This window comes from Dermochelys coriacea, chromosome 8 (assembly GCF_009764565.3).
Source record: "Dermochelys coriacea isolate rDerCor1 chromosome 8, rDerCor1.pri.v4, whole genome shotgun sequence".
NCBI classification, from domain to species: domain Eukaryota; kingdom Metazoa; phylum Chordata; order Testudines; family Dermochelyidae; genus Dermochelys; species Dermochelys coriacea.
Window position 1 is genome coordinate 56,171,205 of NC_050075.1, and position 16,665 is coordinate 56,187,869.

Here is a 16,665-nt window from a genome sequence, read left to right on the forward strand (position 1 = left end):
GGTGCAGCTCTTACCTGGGGTGGCTCCTGAAAGCAACTAGCACATGCCTCTGACAGCAGCTCCTAGGCGGGGGGGTGAGGACCAGGGATCTCTGTTCACCACCCCCAGTGGGCTGCGGTTCCTGGCCAATGGGAGTTGCGGAGTTGGCTCTGAGACCCCTCCCCCCACCTCATCACCCCCCCCCCCCAAGGGGATGCAGGGACTTGCTGGCCGTTTCCAGGAGCAGCACGGAGTCAGGGCAGGTAGAAAGCCTGTTCCCTGGCATGCTGAGAGGAAGGGGGAGGAATTTCTCAGCAGGGCCCGTGGACCCCCTGGAGTATTCTTGGGGACTCCCAGGGGTCCAGGGACCCCAGTCTGAGAAACGCTGGAATAGGACATCAGGAGTCATGGCTTTTGTTTTCAGCTCTGATGCTGATTTGCTGTGTGATCATGAGGAAACCACTAATTCTCCCTAACTTATTTACCTCACTGTAAATGTTAAGAGTGTTAGATTTAATGGTCCAAAATCATATACTGGAGTTGCATCTACTTACATCAGCAGTGAATTTAGCCCAAAGTTGTAATTAACACTTTGAGATGCTATGGTGAGAGACACTATATAAGTGCCAAATATTAATATCAATAGTAAAAAAGCTATAGTTGGCCCAGTTCAACTTAATCCTATGAAAGTTTTTTAAATTATTTTATTGTTAGCTGCTTTTCGTCTTCCAGTTACCATGCTGATGAGAGCACTAAAAATGAATAGACCTACCAATCTTTAAAAAGCTTATATCAGAGAAGCATTTAAGGTTCCTAGAGGGGTTTGTACAAGCCATCAGCTTATTCTGGCAAGTATAGCTAATTTTTTAAAAGAAAAAAAATGTTTTTATGCATAATCTGGGCCCTTGAGAATTTGTATGTGAGAAACTATTATTGCCTGCATGTTTTCAGTACAATATTCTTGCTCTTAAACTGATTTTTTTAAACAATAATTAAAACTTGCCTTCAGTAAGTAAGCATAGCCATGTTTTTTTAATTTAAAATGTCCTTTTCCCTCAGTACACTTCTAAGAAAAATGGGCTTTTTGTTCCTGTCCCAATTTTGAAATAGTTCACCATTTCGAACAAGGCTTTCACAGTGAATCTGTTAACTGATCATAGTGTGTTATAATGGAAAAAAAAATTCACATAGTCCTGTTTTAAACATCTAATCCTAGATAGTTCATTTGTGGAACATAATGGAGCATGTTTGGTTGCATTAAATGACTTGATTTTCTTAACTTGTTCTCAGTATGCTAGTAGCACCTAATGGAAAAGGGATATTTTTATTTTTAATGCTTTAGAGTTGAATCTAAAAAGTGCAGATCTAGAGATGGAAACGTTAAAATAAATTGAAGTCTAGGATTATAATTTCATTTCTTAAACATATGGCACCTGATTGTTCAGAGATGTTGACCTCCTAGAATTTCCATTGACTTCAACTGGAACTGTGGGAACTTATCTGAAAATCAGGCACATAGTGTTTAAAAAATACACAATGGTTCTTAACTTTATTTTAATGCCTTAATGGAAGAAAAACAACTAAGTTGGCTGGTACAAAAAGTTTCTCACTAGCAAATAGAGTCAATACAATTTTGGAGAGCACTGCTCTTAGCACCATATGGCCTTTCTTGAGTTATCTTGCAACCGAGGTTTCTTCATACCTTTTAGAAGACAGTTGCTCTCTGTTTCCTTCACTGTGGTATCAAAATTCAGTACTAGTATATTCTGCTTCTTTCTGGAGATAACTTGTTTGCTTGTTTTATAAATTTGTCAATTCAATATACGGAGGTCACAGGGAGGAGGTGAAAGTAAGCTTCTGCAAAAGTTCTTTTTCAAATGGTTTGTGTGTGTCTGTTTTATGTAATGTGTTTTCTTGTGCATAGACACATGTCAAGTTTAAAAGTTAAGTCCACGCCATTGTGTCAGTGTGTTATTAAGTATGATTATGGTGGCTAACATAGACCTAGCGAATAAGTTTTATTTAAAAATGGTCCAAACTAGAACATTGGATCCAACCTTTCCTCCACCAGACTGAGAAATTAAGAACTAAGAACCAGTGAATTAGGCTTGTCTACACTTCCAGGGTTTGCCAATATAGATATACCAGCAAACTCTCCTAGTTTGGACAGTTTATACTGGCAAAAAGTCCTGTTGCTGATATAGCTTATTTAGTTTGGGTAACTGGTGTGAAACAATTTGGGATGACTTCTAGTTCTTAAACAGGAATCCTAGATGTACATTAATACCGGCCATTGATTATTCCTGGTCTATTCCTTGGTTTAAAGTGGACTTTACTCCTGAGGGTGTTCTGTGCCAAAAAATTCTGCGCACAATATTTCAAAATTTGGCAAGTTTTATTTGTCAATAAATAAATGCAGAGGCTCCAGCATGGCAGTGGGAAGCACAAGCCACTGGCTGCACAAAGGTGGGAGATCACCCTGCAGCACCCCCTAGGAAACAGACTCCATGGTGAGGCTGCACCTGACTCTGACCCAGCTGAAGGCCTGGGCCTAGCCCAGAAACACCCTGGGGCCTTGCCCCTCTACACCAGGTGTGGGGCAGGCAGGCTCAACCAGGCCATGTGAAGGGGCTCAGTGTGGGGGGATCCAGGTGTGGGGTGAGAGGGTTCTGTGTGGAACAATCTGGGTGCAGGCAGCTCAGTTGGGGGTCTAGGTGTAGGGGGATCTGGATGCACAGAGGCTTGGGGGGGGGAGGTTCCAGGTGCAGAGCAGTGGGACTCCGCAGGGGCTTCCAGGTGAAGGTGGTTGGGGCTCAGCAGAGGGTGTGAGGTCCTCAACGGGGGAAGCTGGGGGAGTGGGGCTTGGTGGGGTGGGGATCTGGGTGCAACTAGTTGGGTGTCAGTGGTGTGGGGGATCTGGATGTGGGCCCTCGCGGTGCAGGAGGGTGGGACTTGTCAGGGTGGGGTTTTAAGTGCAGGGAGCTCTACAGGGTCATCTGGGTACAGGAGTCTCCGGGTACAGGAGGCTCCAGATGCAGGAGTGGAGGTTTGGTGGGGTTCAGGTATGGAGTGTTAGGGGGTTCTGGGTGTACAGGTGAGGGTTGGTGGGGGTGTCTGGGTATGAGACATCCAGATGCAAGGGGGTTGGTGGATGGGGTGCAGCTCACCCTACAGCAACCCCTCCCCCTGCAGCTGAGGAGTGATGGGGGAAGGAAGCAAGGTAGGATGCTGAACTTCTTGCAGCTGGGGGAGGTTTCTGGGGGTGGGTCTGACACAGCCCCAGCCACTCTTTTCAGGGGAAGAGGAAGTCCCATCCTAGCAAGTCCCAAGTCTAGCAACTGATCCCAGCTCAGGATAGGAGCCACTGGCTGGGGAGTCCCTAGCCCGGTGGTGATTTACCTCTCAGTCAGCTGCTCTGGGTGCCTGAAATGATGTACCTGTGCTGCTAGGGAGTGGTGCACGACTGCTCTTGCAGCTTCCCTTTGCTTCCCTGTCAAAAAGTCATTTTTCTGTGGGGAAGCAAAGAAATCTGCGAGGGACATGAATTGTGCACAGGTGCAGTGGTGCAAAATTCCCCAAAAGGAGTAGGTCTTGCTGCCTGTCTCTTACTTACCTTTTTCATTTCTTGCATTGGGTGTGGATAGACCTCAGTCCCTAGTGAATTTCAGGTGATTGCTTAACCCACCAGCACATGCAGGTTCACTAGAGAACTAGCCTTGATTGCATGGAAGCTTTTTTAATTAACAGAGGGTTAAGGGGAAGATAGATTTTCCTGCCCCCGCCCCTTCAGTTTGCAGTGTGGAGCTGGTGAAGTTTCCTGCATGCATGTTTTACCAGGTGACTGAGGGCAGCTGGGGTGGGATTCTTGTCCTCTGTGCTTCCCCCACCGCAATATGTGGATGGTAGGAAGCTAATTTGCCTATTTAAAAAAACAAAAGTAAAACTCGGAATGCTTGCCAGCATGACTCAAGTTGCCAGAGACTCCCTCCTTTAGGATACCAAAAGAGAACTGTTGAGAAATTGTTTTTGAGAATGCATTGCAGCTAAACCCCTTGAAAGTTATGGAACAGCATTAATAACCCATTTAAACTGGTGTATATGTTTTGACTACAAAGTGGTTATTGTTCCAGATGCCCGCACTTTTGTATTGTGAAATATGACTTGCACAGGTTGCAGCATTTGAACTTTTGATAGTTTCAGTCCAGTTAGAAACATCTTAGCAGCATTGTGCTTTTTTTTTTTTTTTTTTTTTTTTTTTACAGCCAGGATTTGCAGCTCTGACATAAACAGGATTCTTCTGGTCTTTGGTGCTTTAAAATCACGAATGACCTTCAGTTTTTTAGCATCTTGCAAGATGCTAGACATTGACATGGTGTTTCTGAAAGACCATCTGTAGTAGTTATGACTTTAAGTTCACCAGATGCATATAAAAGGTCCATTTGTAATAGACAAAAAACCCTACCATAGAATCATTTATTTAAAACATAGGGGCTGAGGATAATCTGGTATTAACTAATTCATTATGAAAAACCTAGGATATGATCAAGGTATGATCAAGAGTACTTGTGGCACCTTAGAGACTAACAAATTTATTTGAGCATAAGCTTAAGATGTAGCTCATGAAAGCTTATGCTCAAATAAATTTGTTAGTCTCTAAGGTGCCACAAGTACTCCTTTTTCTTTTTGCGAATACAGACTAACATGGCTGCTACTCTGAAACCTGAGTATGATCACTATCATGAAGCAGTTGTATTCTACAACAGTTTGGACGCTAACTATGATCTTTATCTAAACCTAGTTGGGAATGCAGTGACTTAAAATCAGACTAGGAAGTACATGGATTTTACTGAACCTTGAGCAATATTTTCTGAGCAAAACCAACGTGTGTGTGTGTGTGTGTGTATATGTATCTGTGTGTGTGTGTGTATATACATACATGTGAGAGGAAAAGATAAATCCTAGAATATCAGGGTTGGAAGGGACGTCGGAAGGTCATCTAGTTCAACCCTGTGCTCAAAGCAGGACCAATCCCCAACTAAATCATCCCAACCAGGGCTTTGTCAAGACTGACTTTAAAAACCTCTACTGAAGGAGATTCCACCACCTCCCTAGGGAACCCGAGGGTGCTTCACCACCCTCCAAAAGTTTTTCCTAATATCCAACCTAAACCTCCCCACTGCAACTTGAGACCATTACTGCTTGTTCTGTCATCTGCTACCACTGAGAACAGTCTAGATCCCTCCTCTTTGCAACCCCCTTTCAGGTAGTTGAAAGCAGCTATCAAATCCCCCCCCCCCTCACTCTTCTCTTCTGCAGACTAAACAATCCCAGTTCCCTCAGCCTCTCCTCATAAATCATCTGTTCCAGTCCCCTAATCATGTTTGTTTGCCCTCCGCTGGACGCTTTCCAGTTTTTCCACATCCTTCTTGTAGTGTGGGGCCCAAAACTGGACACAGTACTCCAGATGAGGCCTCACCAATGTTGAATAGAGGGGAACGATCACGTCCCTTGATCTGCTGGCAATGCCCCTACTTATACAGCCCAAAATGCCATTACCCTTCTTGGCAACAAGGGCACACTGTTGACTCGCATCCAGCTTCTCGTCCACTGTAACCCTTAAGTCCTTTTCTGCAGAACTGCTACCTAGCCGCTTGGTCCCTAGTCTGTAGTGGTGCATGGGATTCTTCCGTCCTAAGTGCAGGACTCTGCACTTGTCCTTGTTGCACCTCATCAGATTTGTTTTGGCCCAATCCTCTAATTTGTCTAGGTCCCTCTGTATCCTATCCCTACCCTCCAGCTTATCTACCACTCCTCCCAGTTTAGTGTCATCTGTAAACTTGCTGAGGGTGTAATCCCCGCCATCTTCCAGATTGTTAATGAAGATCAAAACTGGCCCCAGGACCGACCCTTGGGGCACTCTACTTGATACTGGCTGCCAACTAGACATGGACCCATTGATCGCTACCCGTTGAGCCCAACAGTCTAGCCAGCTTTCTATCCACCTTTTAGTCCATTCATCCGGCCCATACTTCTTTAACTTGCTGGCAAGAATACTGTGGGAGACTGTATCAAAAGCTTTGCTGAAGTCGAGGAATAACACATCCACTGCTTTCCCCTCATCCACAGAGCCAGTTATTTCATCACAGAAGGCAATTAGGTTAGTCAGGCATGGCTTGCACTTGGTGAATCCATGCTGACTGTTCCTGATCACTTTCCTCTCCTCCAAGTGCTTCAGAATTGATTCCTTGAGGATCTGCTTCATGATTTTTCCAGGGACTGAGGTGAGGCTGATTGGCCTGTGGTTCCCTGGATCCTCCTTCCCTTTTTTAAAAATGGGCACTCCATTAGCCTTTTTCCAGTTGTCCGGGACTTTCGCCGCTCACCATGAGTTTTCAGAGATAATGGCCAATGGCTCTGCAATCGCATCAGCCAACTCCTTTAGCACCCTCAGATGCAGCGTATCCATTTGCCCAATCTGCCAAATCAATGCAAGTAATTTAGATGGAAGGTAAAACTTATCCCCTCTAAAATGCATGGTTAATACATATGTACATGTTACTGTAATTACCACAAGTAATGACTATCAAGTTGAATGCAGAGGAATTAACTCAATTGAAAATTTTGGGGGGCTTTTGCAGTTGTATGAAAATTGGTTCTTCTTTCTGCTTGTTGATTTCAGTTAGCAATCAGTTGTTCAAGGAAAGAACAGTAATAAAAATAAATATTTATGTAATGTGAGATTTGTTCATAGTTAAGGCTACGGTTTAGTCATGGGTATTTTTAGTAAAAGGCATGGACGGGTCACAGGCAATTAACAAAAAGTCACAGCCCTGTAACCTGTCCATGACTTTTACTAAAAATACCTGTGACTAAAATTTACCTGCTGCAGGGGGACACTCCTGAAGACTACTGCTGCAGGGAGGGGGGCAGCCTGGGATAATGAGGACTCTGATCCCGGACCACTGCTCCACAGGAGCACCAGGGACTGGCTGCCAGAGCAGCAGCTGGTGTGGCTGGCCCCTGAGCTTCCCCAGCTGAGGGAGTGGTTCTGGGGTCAGCCGCACCAGTGCTGCAAAATTCACAGAGGGCATGGAAGCCATGACTTTTGTGACCTCCATGAATGATTCACAGCCTTACCCTAAAAAGAGAGAGACTGAATATGTCTACACTATAAAATTAGGTCGATTTTATAGAAGTTGATTTTTAGAAACAGATTTTATCCAGTCTATTGTGTCTGTCCACACTAAGCGCATTAAGTTGGTGGAGTGCGTTCTCATTACCGTGGCTAGCATCGACTCTTAAAGCGGTGCACTGTGGGTAGCTATCCCACAGTTTCTGCAATCTCCGCTGCCCATTGGAATTCTGGGTTAAGCTCCCAATGCCTGATGGGGCAAAAACATTGTCACAGGTGGTTTTGGGTATATGTCGTCGGGCCCCCTTCTCTTTCTCCCTCCCTCTGTGAAAGCAACAGCGGACAATCGTTTCGTGCCTTTTTTCCTGGATTACCTATGAAGATGCCATACCATGGCAAGCCTAGAGCCCGCTTAGCTCACCATCACCGGACGTCTCCTGGGTGCTGCTGGCAGACATGATAGTGGATTGCTACACAGCAGCAGCTCCTTGCCTTCACAGCAGATGATGCAGTAGGACTGATAACCGTCGTATGTCTCCTGGGTGCACTTGGCAAATGTCAGTGAGGTTGATTTAGGGAGCCTGGACAGACAAGACTATTCTCTTAAAGCATCAAATGGGAGCCAGAGACTCCAGGTCATTCTCTTCTTTAAGTTTCATCTCATGGAGATTGTCCTGCCTGGAATATCATGCGAGCTGGAGGCTTCTGCCTCAGGCTGCTCTCCCAGCCAACAGCACCGCGCGGTCGCACCTACCCCTTGCTCCCATGGTTCTTGAAGCTTGGACAGTAGGAAGGAACAGTTCAACTATAGGCTGAGCAAGTGCAGAATAGTGGTAGAATGTGCCTTTGGACATTTAAAAGCTCACTGGTGCTGTTTGCTGACTAGGTCAGGCCTCAGCGCAACCAACATTCCCATTGTTATTGCTGTGTGCTCTGTAATATCTGTGAGAGTAAGGGGGAGATGTTTATGGCAGGGTGGGAGGTTGAGGCAAATCACCTGGCTTCTGATTTTGAGCAGCCAGACACCAGAGTGATTAAAAGAGCACAGCAAGGCGCACTGTGCATCAGAGAGGCTTTGAAAACTAGTTTCATGGCTGGCCAGGCTTCGGTGTGACAGTTGTGTGTGTTTCTCCTTTGTTGATTTTAATTCCCTGTAAGCCAACCACCCTCCTCCCTTCAAAATAAAGTAACTATTGTTTTGAAACCATGCATTCTTTCTTTATTAATTTAAAAAAAAAAATGAGATAACGGACAAGATAGCCCGGGAGGAGGGAAGGATAAGGCCACATTGCTTATTGTAGCCACACTACAAATCAAACTGTTTGTTTGAATGACAGCCTTCTGTTGCTTGGGCCATCTTCTGGAGTGGAGTGGCTGGGTGCCCAGAGCCTCCCCCACCCCACGTTCTTGGGCTTCTGGGTGAGCAGGCTATGGAACATGGGGAGGAGGGTAGGTCGTTATACAGTGGATGCAGAGGGGGGGTGTGCTCTTGTTGGCTTTCCTGCAGCTCCAACAGATGCTTCTTCATGTCCATTTGCTCCCCCAACAGACGCTTCATCATGTCCGTTCGCTCCCTCATTAGCCTCAGCATAGCGTCCTGCCTCCGCTCTTTGCACTCACTTAATTCTTTCCTGGCCTCTACCACTGAAGGCCTCCATGCATTAAGCTGTGCCCTATCAGTGCAGGAGGACTGCGTGAGCTCGGAAAACATGTCATTGTGAGTGCGTTTTTTTTTCACCTTTTAATCTGCGATAACCTCAGGGACGGAGATGATAGTGGGAGCGTAGAAACATTCTGTGTTCTACGATTCTGGGGGGACTGCATGGTCACCTTTGCTGCCGAGTGCTGCTGAGTTTGCCACACTGACCAAACCAGAAATGAAATTCAGAAGTTCCCGGGGCTTTTCCTGTGTACCTGGCTATTGCATTGGAGTTCAAAGCGCTGTCCAGTGCGGTCACAATGGAGCACTCTGTGATAGCTCCTGGAGGCCAAAACAGTCGATCTGCGTCCGCACTACCCCAGATTCAACCCAGCAAGGTCGATTTTAGCTCTACTCCCCTCGTTGGGGAGGAGTACAGAAGTCAATTTTAAGAGCCCTTTAGTTCGACGGAACGGGGTTAGTTGTTTGGGCTCAATCATTTTTAAATCGACCTAACCCGGCTAAATTCGACCTAACCCTGTAGCGTAGACCAAGCCTTTGACTGTTCCAGGACAACTAGTTTTAGTATGGTGGTTTGAGTTTACAACTTTGAAACTTTATTATGCAGAAGAAAAATGGTACTTTTAACCATCTTAATTTAAATGAAACGGATATTTCTAAGAAAAATGGGCTCTTTGTTCCTATCCCAATTTTGAAATTGGCACAGACACAGTTTCTTTACCTTGTTAAATATTTTTTTAAACTTTCCCTTTTTTTTAGTAGTTTTTGTTGAACACTGTTCTGTACTGTATTTACTTTTTATGTTTCTGCTGCTGCCTGATTGTGTACTTCCGGTTCCAAATGAGGTGTGTCGTTGACTGGTCAGTTTGTAACTCTGGTGTTCGTAACTCTGAGGTTCTACTGTAGACACACCAGTGGTATTTTGAAGGCTGTATTTTTTGTTACATCTATTGGCACACAAGTGGGTAGTTATAATTATTTCAGTGAAAATTCTCTCAAACTAAGCAGGGTATGGCCAGAACAGTGGTTGGATGAAAAACCTCTAAAGAAAATCCAGATGGTGGAGGATGATGACGTAGTTCATAAATTAAACTTGCGTAATCGGTGCCTCAGCACAGTGGTAGTTTAGCATGTTGTGCTGTTGAGTTTCAGAATTTCATGAGACACAAAACTGGAGGTCCTGGCCACTTGTGGTCAGTTTTTAAAAAAAATCCTGTGATGATCTTTTTGCAGTGCTGTTAAACCAAGTACGTTGGCCAGATTTCAATCTGTGTATAACACTATCTGCCAGAAATTCTCAGTTTTTGTTTGGTATGATGTTCTTCACTTGTACTCGACTTGTGAACATGTAGCATTGCTATGTGCTGTTCAGGTTTCTATTTCATCCCAGAACAGGTTGTATGTCAGTATTGTTATATCCCCACTATGAAAAAGTTAGTTGAGTTAAAGGTTGTTCAAGTGAAAATCCTAACAAAATAGTCTCTGAAAGGCAAGAAAGCTTCCAGTTCAACCAGCATTCCCATCTTCAACTTCCTTTCCCATGCTTTCCCAGTCTGAACTTTAGGAAGTTTGGAGCTGGATCTAAATTGTGCAGCATATCCCCATTTATTATTTGGTTTAACGTAACCCTTATGTTTCCGGATAGCTAAGTATACAGTTGACCAATGGCTTTCCACACTTCACTTTTTTTTTTTTTTTTTTTTTTGCTTACCATCCAATGTTGGGAATAAAGATAAAATAATTTAACCATAGAATATCAGGATTGGAAGGGACCTCAGGAGGTCATCTAGTCCAACCCCCTGCTCAAAGCAGGACCAATCCCCAATTTTTTTTTGCCCCAGATCCCTAAATGGCCCCCTCAAGGATAGAACTCACAACCCTGGGTTTAGCAGGCCAAAGCACGGAGCTATCCTTATTACAGTTGGTCACAAAACTAATGGTTCTATTTCACAATTAGAATTTTAAACAGAAGAACTCATTCATTCAATGTCTTATGGGATTGTTAGAGGTTGCTTCTTAGATACCTTTCCATGGCTGTGGAGAATACACATTTACCCTGAAAACAGAGATGAGCCTGAGCTATGAAGTTGAGAGAACAAAGTGATGAGTTTGATGTAATAATTTAACTAGGATTGATCTGAATCCAAACATTCCAGATTTCAGACGGCTTTTGGATCTAGGAGTTTGATTCATGTACATCTCCTACTAAAACAGAAAATGTAGTTTTAAAGAACAAAAGTGGTTGCAGGGCAGGAAAGAAATGAGACATTTTAAAAAAACAGTAGATAGTTGATTATGATCTTTCGGTTGCCATTCTTTAAAATGGTTTCAGAGTAGCAGCCGTGTTAGTCTGTATTCGCAAAAAGAAAAGGAGTACTTGTGGCACCTTAGAGACTAACACATTTATTTGAGCATAAGCTTTCATGAGCTACAGCTCACTTCATCGGATGCATTCAGTGGAAAATACAGTGGGGAGATTTATATATATAGAGAACATGAAACAAACCATACACACTGTAACCAGAGTGATTACTTAAGGTGAGCTATTACCAGCAGGAGAGCGGAGGGAAAGGGGGGAAACATTTTGTAGTGATAATCAAGGTGGGCCATTTCCAGCAGTTGACAAGAACGTCTGAGGAATGGTGGGGGGGGTGGGATAAACATGTTGAAAGAGTTTTACTTTGTGTAATGACCTATCCACTCCCAGTCTCTATTCAAGCCTAAATTAATTGTATCCAGTTTGCAAATTAATTCCAATTCAGCAGTCTCTCGTTGGAGTCTGTTTGTTTTTGAAGTTTTTTTGTTGAAGGATAGCCACTCTTAGGTCTGTAATAGTGACCAGAGAGATTGAAGTGTTCTCTAACTGGTTTTTGAATGTTATAATTCTTGACGTCTGATTTGTGTCCATTTATTCTTTTACATAGAGACTGTCCAGTTTGACCAATGTACATGACAGAGGGGCACTGCTGGCATGTGATTGCATATATATATTTGGGATCTGAGTTACTATAGAAAATTCTTTCCTGGGTATCTGGCTGGTGAATCTTGCCCATATGCTCAGGGTTTAGCTGATTGCCATATTTGGGGTCGGGAAGGAATTTTCCTCCAGGGCAGATTGGAGAGGCCCTGGAGGTTTTTCGCCTTCCTCTGTAGCATGGGGCATGGTTGACTTGAGGGAGGCTTCTCTGCTCCTTGAAGTCTTTTTGAACCATGATTTAAGGACTTCAATAGCTCAGACATGGGTGAGGTTTTTCATAGGAGTGGGTGGGTGAGATTCTGTGGCCTGCGCTGTGCAGGAGGTCGGACTAGATGATCAGAATGATCCCTTCTGACCTTAGTATCTATGAATCTATATATCACATCGGTAGATTTGCAGCTGAACGAGCCTCTGATATTGTGGCTGATGTGATTAGGCCCTATGATGGTGTCCCCTGAATAGATATGTGGACACAGTTGGCAACGGGCTTTGTTGCAAGGATAGGTTCCTGGATTAGTTGTTCTGTTGTGTGGTGTGGTTGGTTGCTGGTGAGTATTTGCTTCAGGTTGGGGGGCTGTCTATAAGCAAGAACTGGCCTGTCTCCCAAGATCTGAGAGCGATGGGTCATCCTTTAGGATAGGTTGTAGATCCTTGATGATGCGTTGGAGAGGTTTTAGTTGGGGCCTGAAGGTGATGGCTAGTAGCATTCTGTTGTTTTTCTTTGTTGGGCCTGTCCTGTAGTAGGTGACTTCTGGGTACTCTTCTGGCTCTGTCAATCTGTTTCTTCACTTCAGCAGGTGGGTATTGTAGTTGTAAGAATGCTTGATAGAGATCTTGTAGGTGTTTGCCTCTGTCAGAGGGGTTGGAGCAAATGTGGTTGTATCGTAGAGCTTGGCTGTAGATAATGGATCATGTGGTGTGTCCTGGATGAAAGCTGGAGGCACGTAGGTAGAAATAGCGGTCAGTAGGTTTCTGGTATAGGGTGGTGTTTATGTGACCGTCGCTTATTAGCACCGTAGTATCCAGGAAGTGGGTCTCGTGTGTGGACTTGTCCAGGCTGAGGTTAACGGTGAGATGGAAATTGTTGAAATCATGGTGGAATTCCTCAAGGGCTTCTTTTTCATGGGTCCAGATGATGAAGATGTCATCAATGTAGCTCAAGTAGAGTAGGGGCATTAGGGGACGAGAGCTGAGGAAGCATTGTTCTAAGTCAGCCATAAAAATGTTGGCATACTGTGGGGCCATGCGGGTACCCATAGCAGCGCTGCTGATTTGAAGGTATACATTGTCCCCGAATGTGAAATAGTTATGGGTGAGGACACAGTCATGAAGTTTAGCCACCAGGTTTGCCGTGACATTATCGGGGATACTGTTCCTGACGGTTTGTAGTCCATCTTTGTGTGGAATGTTGGTGTAGCGGGCTTCTACATCCATAGTGGCCAGGATGGTGTTTTCTGGAAGATCAGCAATGGATTGTAGTTTCCTCAGGAAGTCAGTGGTATCTTGAAGGTAGCTGGGAGTGCTGGTAGCATAGGGCCTGAGGAGGGAGTTTACATAGCCAGACAGTCCTGCTGTCAGGGTGCCAATCCCTGAGATGATGGGGCATCCAGGTTTATGGATCTTGGGTAGCAGATAGAATACCCCAGGTCGGGGTTCTAGGGGTGTGTCTGTGCGGATTTGTTCTTGTGCTTTTTCAGGGAGTTTCTTGAGCAAATGGTGTAGTTTCTTTTGGTAACCCTCAGTGGGATCAGAGGGTAATGGCTTGTAGAAAGTGGTGTTGGAGAGCTGCCTAGCAGCCTTTTGTTCATATTCCGACCTATTCATGATGACGACAGCACCTCCTTTGTCAGCCTTTTTGATTATGATGTCAGAGTTGTTTCTGAGGCTGCGGATGGCACTGTGTTCTGCATGGCTGAGGTTATGGAGCAAGTGATGCTGCTTTTCCACTATTTCAGCCCGTGCACGTCGGCAGAAGCACTCTATGTAGAAGTCCAGTCTGTTGTTTCGACCTTCAGGGGGGAGTCCACCCAGAATCCTTCTTTTTGTAGTCTTGGTAGGAAGCTCTCTGTGGGTTAGTATGTTGTTCAGAGGTGTGTTGGAAATATTCCTTGAGTCGGAGGCGTCGAAAATAGGATTCTGGGTCACCACAGAACTGTATCATGTTCGTGGGGGTGGAGGGACAGAAGGAGAGGCTCCGAGATAGGACAGATTCTTCTGCTGGGCTAAGAGTATAGTTGGATAGATTAACAATATTGCTGGGTGGGTTAAGGGAATCACTGTTGTGGCCCCTTGTGGCATGTAGTAGTTTAGTGTCCTTTTTCTTTTGTAGAGACTGGCGTGTCTAGTTTTTGTAAAATCCAGCCATGAGGAAGTTTGTGTGGAAGGTTGGTATTTTATGAGTATCCAGTTTTGAGAGCTCATTGTTAATATTTCCCTGTTTGCTGTAGAGGATGTTGATCAGGTGGTTCTGCAGTGTCTGTGAGTGTGTGGCACAAGCTGTAAGCATAGTCTGTGTGATATGTAGATTGTAATGGATTTTTTACCTTCAGTCCTTTTGGTATGATGTCCATCTGTTTGCATTTGGAAAGGAAGATGATGTCTGTCTGCATCTGTGTGAGTTTTTTCATGAAGTTAGATTTCCACTCCATACGGCTAAATTCAGTGCCTTGCATAATGACAGGTTTCAGAGTAGCAGCCGTGTTAGTCTGTATTCGCAAAAAGAAAAGGAGTACTTGTGGCACCTTAGAGGCTAACAAATTTATTTGAGCATAAGCTTTCATGAGCTACAGCTCACTTCATAAGATGCATTCAGTGGAAAATACAATGAGGAGATTTATATACATATAAAATGACTGCCCTGGCCTAGAAACGCATTTAGAATTTTTTGCAAGAATTCTTCTATTCCAAGACTTTTTTTTTCTTTTTTTTTAATTTTAGTTGGAAATAGTAATTAGGCACATTTAGGAAGAAAACTGACTTCTAAAGAATTCATGTGGGAGAAATTGTTGTAAACACATCTCTAGCATAACTTTTCTCTCTCTCTCCATTTTTTTTTTAAGTTCATGTAATGTTTCTTCAGTGAGTACAACCAGTGTCTTTAACCTGAAAATACTATACTGTCTTGAGCAGTTTACTCGGACTGACCATTTTATAGATTGATATTCCTAGATTAAGGCCAGAAGGGACCGTTGTGATCATCTAGTCCAGGGTTCTCAAACTGCAGGTTTGGACCCCTCGGGGGGGTCATGAGGTTATTACATGGGGGGTCGCAAGCTGTCAGCCTCCATCCCAAACACTGCTTTGTCTCCAGCATTTATAATGTTAAATACATTTAAAAGTATTTTTAATGTATAAGGGGAGGTCGCACTCAGCAGCTTTCTGTGTGAAACGGGTCACCAGTACAAAAGTCTGAGAACCCCTGATCTAGTCTGACTTCCTTCTTAACAAAGGCCATAGAACTTCCTCAAATTAATTCCTGTTTAAACTGCAGTATGTCTATTGGAAAACATCCAATCTTGATTTAAAAATTTCCCCTTTTTTGTTTTTTGCATTTTTTTTTTTAAATATATAGCTACTTTTACTTCCCCCTTAAGCCAACTTGTTTTTTTAAAGCTGTGTCGCCTTCTCTGGTGACTGAGATATCATGGCTTTTTGTGCATTTAGTAAAACATAATAGTTCCCAAGTATTATTCACATTTTCCTTTTCAAATTTTCTCCCAGCTGATTTGGCTCACAATTTTTTCAGCTTTGTGAAATTGGCTCTTTTAAAGTGTGTGTGTGTGTGTGTGTGTGTGTGTGTGTGTGTGTGTGTGTGTACACATACTTGAGATAGATAATTACACCACACACACACACACACACTTTCTCCATATTGGATTGGAGTTAGGAAATTGTCATGTGTAACTTTTAGGAATTCTGAATATGTTTTAGTGCTGGCAGCATGAGACCTCCCAGAATGTCACTCAGATTGCAGTCCCCTATGATGGTGCAGTTTTTTTTTCTCTTACTTAGCCTTATCCAGGTTTGGGGTGTTTTTTTGGTGGTCAATAGCAGACACTAGTTAGTACCCCATTTTGTGCTTTTATTTGTTAAGACATTGATCCATAAGCACCCAAGATCATTTGCTTCTGAGTGGTCAGTGACTCAGAAAAAAAGGTAAGGTAATTTTTGACAGAGTGCTACTCCCTTTCCCCTCTTGCCCATTCCGTCCCCCCTAAATAGCTTATAACCACTGATTGATCTTTAGCACTCCAATTATATCAATCTTCCTACCAGGTTTCAGTAATACCAACTTGGTGAAATTTAAGCCCATAAATGACCAATTTCAATTTCTCTTATTATCCAGGCTCCTGGCATTCATGTATAAGCAACTAAAGAACTTCTCTTCACATCCCTTGATTAATTTTGTTCTCAATGTCTTGATTTTGTACTAAATGTGTTCATTTGTTCCTCCTTTTCACCTTTTTGTTATTTTAATGCCCCCTTAAGTAGCCTAACCAGCCTGTCACCTAGAAAATAGGTTCCCCTTCTACAGAGATGGCGTTCCTCCAAATTGTATAGCCCAGCAATTCTCAAACATTAGCAACTCAAGGACTCCCATTTTGATTTTAAAATTTCATGGTCTCCCCCTCCACCCCCTCCTCCGTGCCCCTTCCCTGCTCCTCCTCCACTCTCCTAGCACCTCCTGCATGCCACTGAACAGCTATTCTGCTGCATGCAGGAGGCAGTAGGAGGAGGGGGAGAAATTGATAAGCGGCGTCGGTGGCCCTGGACATAACTTGCAGATCCTCTGGAGTACCCTTTTGGACCCCCAGAGGTCCGCGGATCGCAGTTTGAGAAACCCTGGTATAGCCCCTTCTCTCCATTTTAAAAAAAAAAGGCCAGTATTTCACAAAACCAAACCCTTTATCTTGTACC

At 43.9% G+C, this 16,665-nt stretch overlaps 1 protein-coding gene across 6 annotated transcripts in view; it reads left to right on the plus strand.

The window, feature by feature from the left end:
* SWT1 (SWT1 RNA endoribonuclease homolog) overlaps nt 1-16,665 on the plus strand; it is a 78,752-nt gene that overhangs the window by 48,220 nt on the left and 13,867 nt on the right. The window lies entirely within an intron of this gene.